We start from the raw sequence: 8,309 nt of genomic DNA on the forward strand, positions 1-8,309 counted from the left end.
AGACAAATTTATGAACAATATTTGAGAGAAATAGGCCTTTTTGTACATAGAAAAAGTTTTACATCTTTGAGTTCAGCTCATGAAAAATGGGAGCAAAAACAAAAGTGGTGCGTTTATATTTTTGTTCAGTGTACATTGAACATGTTTGAGCACTGTTTGTTCTGTCGTTTTGTTCTGTATGGAAGCTCGATCCAGTACCTGTCTGTGTTCCACCGTTCATCAGTCCAGCAGCATGGATAAGGAAAAGAATAAAAGAAGTAAATAAGATCAAATAAATAAAAACAAGATCCAACAGAACACAATAAAAACCCAGAGAAGATAAAAACAGTCTGTAAATGACACCCACTGTTTTTGTGTGTTTTTGTTCTGAATCCGTGCAGTGATCATCACCGTGTTGTGGGAAACACAGACCACATTCAGGTTCAACAGCACCGATTAATTTCAGCAACTTATTAAATGTCAGTACAGTTATGATGGATAACAGTCAACAAGTGTCCCCACTGTTCTGTTTAAAGACATTAATGAGCCCTGCAGGTCTGGTTTTACATCTGTTCACCACTGGTATGAAAATGCAAGTGTGTGTGGAGGACACGTCAGAGCTGGGACGGCCCACAGGGTCAGACACTGCAGCTGAAACCCAACTGGTTTTCAAGTGTACGTTTAAACCCTTCCCATGCCTCGGACAAATGGTATGAACAATAATTAATCGGAGGACTGGACTGGCAAAGACATTATTCAGTAAAATGGGAAAAGTCCTCAAAAACGTACGCTCAGGTTAATGAAAACGACTGAAACCTGGACTCTTACTACGATGGTGATGACATGATGATGATGATGATGATGATGATGATGATGATGATGATGATGATGATGACGACGACAGTGATGATGATGATGATGTTGATGACGATGACAATGATGATGATGATGATGATGATGAAAATGCAAATGATGATGGTGATGACGACGACAGTAATGATGATGTTGATGATGTTGACAACGATGACAATGATGATGATGACAATGACAGTGATGATGATGATGTTGATGATGACAATGATGCTGACAGCGATGACAATGATGATGATGATGACAATGAGAATGATGATGATGATGTAGACAATGATGATGAAGATGATGAAAATGCAAATGATGATGACGATGATGGTGATGACGACAACAGTGATGATGATGATGATGATGATGTTGTCAACAATGATAATGATGAGGATGATGACAACAATGATGGCAATGTTGATGATGATGATGACAATGATGATGATGTTGATGATGATGATGACAATGACAATGATGATGATGATGATGATGACGACAATGATGACGATGTTGATGATGATGATGACGATGATGATGATGATGATGACAATGACGATAATGATGATGATGACGACAACAGTGATGATGATGATGATGATGAAGAGCCCTATTCTCATCACAAATACAGCTTTCTTAGAGATATTTTCATGATGTCCAAACTGCTTCTATGATCTGTTTTCAGTCCAGATAAAACAGTCTGTGTAGTCACATGACACAGAAGTATGTGGATACATTTTTAGTCATTTTATATGAATGACACAGGTGTGGTCGTCCTTAGTCCATGCTTTATGTCCTGATGTAAAAGTATGGATGAACTGTACTTGAGCAGACAGCTGTGATGGCCGAGTGGTTAAGGCGTTGGACTTGAAATCCAATGGGGTTTCCCCGCGCAGGTTCAAACCCTGCTCACAGCGTTCAAGGACACTTGTATTATCATACAGACACATGCTCTGGTGTTAAAGTCCTGGTAAAAACAGGAGTGAATCCTTTAATAACACATTACATTACATCTGCAGAGTCTGAAAGAAAAGACGGACACATCCAACACATCTGTGTACATATGATGATGTTCAACAAATACACTCAGTCTGATCTTGTACTCCTCATAGCAGCTCTGTATTCAGTGTTTTGTGTTTTACCACTGCTCAAAGAATATTGTTGGATTCCCATATTTACCTCCTACAACGTGGTAAACAGTATTTGTCATAGAGACGAGAAATGGTGTCGATAGGAGATCAGCTGGACAAATATCAAACAGAGTGTGTATTTTATAACATCAGCAAGAAAAAAAAAAGCATCCTTCAGTTTCTCCAGGTGTTTTCTGGTACAGTAGGAACCATTACGTTTTGGCACCACAGGTACCGGTCCACACTAATGTTTAAATCCAGCCCTGTGTTGTAAACTCCTCCTGTAACTCACTCACTCATTCTGTCTTCTGCTCAGACTGTGAATGTACAGGCTGGAGACGACGGTATTTAGTGTAATCCATTACTTATGGGGCATATTTCAATTTCAAAGAACAACAGACTGTCAACTGACCAGTAACATAAGACAACAGAGAAGTGGGTTTAATGCAGAAGCTGGAGCCAACGCTGGAGCCAGAACAAACCGACCAATAGAAACTCTTCTGTCATCCATCAGCGTAGGCCACGCCCATTAAGTACAGTTAAATTCACAAGTAAAAGTTTTTAACTCACAAGCCAAAAGGACTGACTTAAAAATGATCTTTTTTTTTGATTGTCACTTACTGTCTTTTGCTCTAAAATATCTTTTTTGGTTGTAAATCCATTCATTTTAATTGATGAATAAAGAAACAAATTTCTCTCCATAGACAAAGAAACCTTTACATCCCCTTTTGCAATCTGTCTTTAGCCAATTGGTTCCATTTCATTTATTTAACATGATTCAGTTGTAACTATTCCTCCACCCTCTGAATATTAGTATGAATACTAAATATGCATCAGTTGTTCAGTTCTGGCCTATTTTTATTTTCTGTTTGACTAAAATATAACAAGATATGCTCTGTTCAATCCAGCAGAGTTTAATTCTGAAATAAATGTTTGATAAACTATTTAAAATCTTATTATGATTATTATTTTATTTTATTTTTTTACTTTGAGTCATTTATCATTAAAAGTTACAATATACACATTTTTATTTATTTATTTTTTTTATCATTCACACATTTTTCCAATCAACTCTCAGCTTTAAAGCTATAATATTCACTTCTTTCTACCCACTGGGTCAGGAATTAAAGCTCTACTTTGCTGCCATCTAGTGGCTAAATAACAAACTGCACCATTTTCAGTAAAAGGAAAAAGCTATGAAGTGTTGATTTTTCATAGAATTAACCCATAAAGACCCAGTTCTACTTTTGTAGCAGTTCCCAAATGATTTTTTTCTCTATATTTAACCTGTCTGAAGTGATTTATCACCATTTGTTGTAATATTATATTATACCATTTGTTTTGCATTTTTTCAGTGACAATCATGTACTTTCATATAAAAAATCATGGGAAGGAATGTTTCTAGGACCCAAAAAAGAGTTTGTTCAAGGTTGTCTTTGGAAAAAGGGATTCATAAAGTTTAACTTCCTACTGAAAGCTTGAAGCCAAAAGGCGTTGAAGTGTTTTTTTAAGGTCTATACATGACCATGCCGTCAGAATAAAGACCTTTTAATGCTTAAAGAGAGTGCCTTGGAGTTTTCTTCCTGTTTGTCATGTATTTTCCTATATTTAATTTACTGATCATGTAGATGTTCATTAAAGCTCAGATTAACGTTGGCATTTATTATTTCAGAAACAGGAATAAACTGAAGAAAAAGTGACATTTTCATTCAAATCTATCAATAAGTGAAGATAAAAACAAGTGTGTCCACCCACTATCATGTATCAAACTCCATGGGTTTTACTGGGGAATTAATGTTGTAGAAGATGACGGTGTTTCCATGGTAACTGTGGAGCCTCTGAACATCCAAATATGGTCATATCTGATGACCATGAAAAGACAACAAACTGTATTTTACCTGAATTATTTACAGTCGCGGAAAAAATTATTGGACCATCCAAAGTCCTCAAAAACAATGGTTATACAATCCAGTCCTAACTCCTGTGTGTGTCATGTGACTAAAACAGACAGAAAAGAAAACATGGAATGAATAAAAGCACTGTTTTTGTCAGTACAATGACATAGATACTGATGGAAGAACTGAAGGATTTGAGTTTTTATCAAGAAAACATGTTAAATGTCTAGATATCAGCTGTGAAATTCAACTACTATGAGACATTGTTGTTGTTCTCATTATATTTGTCCAAACAAATGGACCTTTAGTTGGACCAGGCATTAAAATGAACAAGAAACTGAAGAAAACATGGGTGGTCTAATAAGTTTTTCCGTGACTGTACATGTATTGATAGAATTAGTGCATCATCAGATATTAAACAGTTTCGATCAGCAGATGGTTTGGGTCGATGGTGGATGTTTAGGTGTTTATCCTCCTGACACCCAGTAAGTTAACATTTTCACCATTTTATATTAAATAATTGCCTTAATTGGAAACAGCATGATGCAACAGTTTTTTTAGATTTTTTTATTTATTTATTTATTTTATATATATAATGTCCTTTTCAGTGGATATTATGTAATTTTTTTTTATTTTATGGTAAAACTGTGAAACTGTTGTCCACTACAAAGGACAAAAATGCATTGCTGGGTCTCAGGAAGTTATGGGTTAAGATCTGAATTTACACAAAAGTCACATAAGGAAACAAAAAACTCTTTCTGTCGTGCTTTCTGAGGTCAGCATTATTCACTGACTTCTCTCCCATTTATTCCCCTTACAACTCTGGTTTAAAACACAAACATCAGGCACAAAATCTGCATCTTTTCAAATGAAATTTCCAACTTTTATTTTAATCTTTTATCACTGGTTTTCACTTCGGATCGCTGTGGAAAATAAAAGGTAAAAAAAAAAAAAAAAATTTATACATATATATATATATATATATATAAATGGGTGCTTCTATGAAACTGATTTGTAAAAACAGGGCATGGGGCTAAAAATTCAAACCAGATGTAGACTAATGTTATGAAGCGAGTTTGGAAGCACTTTGGGTCTATTATAAAAATAAATATTTACTGAAATCAAAGAGAAACTATTTTTTTTTACATAAAACACATTTTATATTAATTTTTATACAAAAATCCACATGTAACATGGTAAAAAGGACATGAAAATTATGTGCTACTATTGTTTTTTTGTTTTTTTTTTTAAATATCTCTTTATTCTTTCACAGGTACATTTTAGGAATCAAACTAATTATGCAAGGCAGAGTGTTTCACAAAAATGACCGCTGTTGCAAAATCACTCGCCATCTATATGTTTAAATAGTCAGGCTCCATATGTAACATGAGTGGACCCGATGGGTTACACACGAAACCTGGAATGAGACTGAGGTTCATGAAAAACCCACGTCTGGATTAGAAAAACCACTAGGATCATCAAATTTAACGCAGTGTCTTTATTTATAGCGATATATAAGAGCATTTACAGCCATGTTTTCAGATCAAATGCACTGACACCTGGGGAGCTTTTCATGTCCTAATTTTGGTCCTATTTTTGGCCCCAATATTTTATCAAAAATGCATTCATTTTGGGATGGCTCAGAGCAAGAGTATAATTTTGTTTTTACATTTATCTGAGGTCATCAGTAGGTACATCCTGGGGGGAAATATGTCTAAATTTCTCTTTTATTATTGGCTCTAAAAAGCTGGTAAAGTGCCAGATTCCAAAATGAACCCAGTTTTATCGAAGCACCCATTTATAGTTACTATAAAAAAATGTCAATCCAAAGTATTTAACCCATAAAGACCCAGTGGCAGTTGCCAAGTTATTTTTTTTCTCTCTATTTAACCTTTCTTAAATGATATATTATAATACTATCCTCTGTATCTGACATTTTCTACTGTAAATCATGTATTTTCCTGTATTGAATATCCTATACTTAATTTAGATGTTCATGAAAACTCAGCACATTCAAAGGTTATCATATTAAAACAGAGAAAACTGCATAAAAAGTGACATTTTCAGCAAAGATTTTAATAACTGAATATATAAAAACAAGCATCAACAACCACTGTTACCTGTCAAACTCCATGGGTTTTACTGGTGAATCAATGTTGTAGAAGATGACGGTGTTTCCACGGTAACTACGGAGCCTCTGAACGTCCAAATGGGTCATATCTGATGACTATGAAAAGATGAAGAACTGTATTTTACACCAATTAGTGACATGCATTGATAGGATTAGTGGATCAACAGGTCTTAATATTAGATCAGTAGGTGGTTTTGGATGTTTGGGTCTTTATAGGTAAAAATACAGTTGCAGAAAAAATTATTAGACCATCCAAAGTCATCAGAAACAACGGTTCTGCAATCCAGTCCTAACTCCTGTGTGTGTCATGTGGCTAAAATAGACAGAAAAGAAAACATGGAATGAATAAAAGCACTGTTGTTGTCAGAACAATGACACAGATACTGATGGAAGAACTGAAGGGATTTGGGTTTTTATCCAGAAAACATGTTAAATGGATAGATATCAGCTGTGAAATTCAACTACTATGAGCTGTTTTTGTTGTTCTCATTATATTTGTCCAAACAAATGGAGCTTTAGTTGGACCAGGCATTAACCCTTTCATGCATGAATTATAAGAACCTTAGTTGAGTTTTTTTCCTCAGTGTTTTCATTCCTGTTTAGGCCCGAAAAAAACAATGCAATTGAAATTTTTTGATGAACCTATTTTTCATGGAGTTACAAACATGTCCACTCAGCTGGACAGCATGGGTTTAATTTTTGAAGCAAAGAAACATGTATTTAAAACCCATCATCAGAAAGTGATAAACTGTGTGAAAACTATGAAATAAAAACATTTTCAATGCTGCTAATCTGATGTTTTCTCACATTTTAACACACTCTAATACTAGTTATTACTAACTTCATGCAAATAATATGCAAAAAAAAACCCTTTTTGATAAAGAAAACTGTTAATTACAGTCTATTAACAATTAGCAATTGATTTAACACATGTTAGTGCAGATCAGGTTTATGAAGAACAGCAAAGTTACAGTAATGCACCTGTTCTCAGCTGCATTTGAACAGAGTTTATATTCATCAGCTCGGATCTGCACTGTTCCTTTTAAGCTAAAAGTTTTATTTGTTTTATCCATTTATCTGTTTTTTTGTTTGTTTGTTTGTTTTCCTCATGCCTTCTGCTGTACTGCTTTTAGTGTTTTATGCAAAGCACTTTGAATTGTCTTGTACATGAAATGTGCTATAGAAATAAACCTGCCTTGCCTAATGGTCTGAATGTCAGTGTATTATTATGGGATGGTGCATGAGTGTCCACTGTGTTGGCTGATCTGGAACTAAAACAACCAAACCTATGAATATACAAGAGAACAGCTGGAGAAGAACTGTCCACTGTAGAGACCACTGTGCATGAAAGGGTTAAAATGAACAAGAAATTGAAGAAAACAAGGGGTGGTCTAATAATTTTTTCCATGTCTGTACGCTGACACTCTTCACAAACTGCATGCACTTCCGTAGCCTGTACTGGAATGTGTTCCAATGACGTTCTCTAATGTGGAGTCAAATACATTTTATCAGTAACTTCCGAACACTGCATGATGTTTAACCCTTTCATGCATAAATCAAGATTTTTTGTGTGTTTTTATTCCTCTTAAGGCATGAAAAAAAAAAAGAAAAAAAAAAAAAACAAAACAAAAAAAACACTGCGATTCAACTTTTTTATGAACCAATTTTTCATGGAGTTGCAAAAATATCCACTCAGCTGGACACCATGAGTTTAATTTTTGAAGCAAAGAAACATGTATTTACTGATAAACTGTGTGAAAACTATGAAGTAAATGTTTTAAAATGCTGCTAATCTAATGTTTTGTCACATTTTAACATACTCTAATACTAGTTATTACTCACTTTATGGAGATAATATGCAAAAAAAAAAAAAAAAATTTGTTTAAAAAAAAAAACAAACCTGTTAATTATAGTCTCATAACTATAACAAGGAATTGATTTCCACTCAAACATGTTAGTGCAGATCAGGTTTATCAAGAACAGTACAGTTACAGTAATGGTCTGAATGTCAGTGTATTATTATGGGATGGTGCATGAGTGTCCACTGTGTTGGCTGATCTGGAACTAAAACAACCAAACCCATGAATATACAAGAGAACAGCTGGAGAAGAACTGTCCACTGTGGAGACCACTGTGCATGAAAGGGTTAAAATGAACAAGAAATTGAAGAAAACAAGGGGTGGTCTAATAATTTTTTCCATGTCTGTACGCTGACACTCTTCACAAACTGCATGTACTTCCGTAGCCTGTACTGGAATGTGTTCCAATGACGTTCTCTAATGTGGAGTCAAATGTATTTTATCAGTAACTTCCGAACAC

At 34.6% G+C, this 8,309-nt stretch overlaps 1 non-coding gene across 1 annotated transcript; it reads left to right on the top strand.

The window, feature by feature from the left end:
* Positions 1 to 1,669: 1,669 nt before the first annotated feature.
* Positions 1,670 to 1,751, top strand: trnas-uga (transfer RNA serine (anticodon UGA)). Its single transcript has one exon. It is a non-coding gene; the product is annotated as a tRNA-Ser (tRNA).
* The last annotated feature ends 6,558 nt before the right edge of the window (positions 1,752 to 8,309 follow it).

This window comes from Sphaeramia orbicularis, chromosome 17 (assembly GCF_902148855.1).
Source record: "Sphaeramia orbicularis chromosome 17, fSphaOr1.1, whole genome shotgun sequence".
Lineage (NCBI taxonomy): Eukaryota > Metazoa > Chordata > Actinopteri > Kurtiformes > Apogonidae > Sphaeramia > Sphaeramia orbicularis.